This window comes from Octopus bimaculoides, chromosome 6 (genome assembly GCF_001194135.2).
Source record: "Octopus bimaculoides isolate UCB-OBI-ISO-001 chromosome 6, ASM119413v2, whole genome shotgun sequence".
Taxonomy (NCBI): domain Eukaryota; kingdom Metazoa; phylum Mollusca; class Cephalopoda; order Octopoda; family Octopodidae; genus Octopus; species Octopus bimaculoides.
In genome coordinates, this window is record NC_068986.1 from 111,642,357 (window position 1) to 111,643,438 (window position 1,082).

General features: G+C 34.4%; 1 long non-coding RNA gene across 1 annotated transcript in view; it reads right to left on the bottom strand.

The window, feature by feature from the left end:
• The window catches only part of LOC106867584 (uncharacterized), a 59,636-nt gene that overhangs the window by 23,074 nt on the left and 35,480 nt on the right, over window positions 1–1,082 (bottom strand). The gene's annotated exons all lie outside the window — the stretch shown is intronic.

The following is a 1,082-nucleotide window of genomic DNA, read 5'->3' on the forward strand; positions in this document are numbered from 1 at the left end:
TTTTTTTTTTTTTTTTTTTTTTGCCTGTTGCAGTTGATATCAGGTTAGCGAATAAGGGTGATTATCTTTAGATTTATGAAAATAGTAGTGACAAATCTCTTAACAGAACCGTACGAAAAGAGGGATGCCTGAGATAATGCTAAGTTTCAATGCACTCTGCATTTAGAAAGTTTGACAGAACCTGCGGATTGAACCAACTAGAAAAGCAAAGCAACACAACATGAGGATCTGAAAACGCCAGTCACAGCCAAAATGCTATCCTATTCAAACCAGTGTGTTAATGGTTTTATACAGACATAATGTATTTGCGCGTTTTTGTGTGAATGCAATGATTGTCAGTGGTCGGATAAATACATATACATATATACGTTTACATATGTATGTTTGTGTATGCGTATATCGTTATCTCTCTTTATATTTAATGAAGATAAAGCATTTTATAAATCCAAATCTTACAAATTAGATATATTACGTATAACATGCTTGCATCTACATCACACTCGGATTTTTCAAGTAACATTATATCTCAAATATTCCTTCCATTTCATATGTATACAATCATACGGACATATATACGTTGTTACGATCAGACAAATTATAATGTAAGAAAAAGGGGTAAACTTCTGATCGCAACAACAAAATGTTCAAACAGGGAAGTAAATGTTCATATATGGAGATTTTGTCCAGTCTCAATTGTTTCAAGGTAGGTGGTGAACGGTCCCACCCGTATGCAGCTCTGTCTCTCGTTGTTTCTATCAGCGCCAAGCTCCAGCTATCTTCCCCACTCCCCTTTTTAACAGGAAGTACGAGATTACCTGCCTTGCTCGTTAACAGGAAGAGAAAGAGGTTACCTGTCTCGTACTACGCTAACTTCCTGTATATATATTTGGTTATTCATACAAACGTTATTTGACTGCTGCCAAACAATCATTGACAAAAGTTTATCTCACCACCTTCGGAAAATATAGGGTAAGTTCTCACCTTTCTTTATATTATAAGTATACATAACAATATATAAGTATATATATATATATATATATATATATATGTGTGTGTGTGTGTGTGTGTGTGTGTGTGTGTGT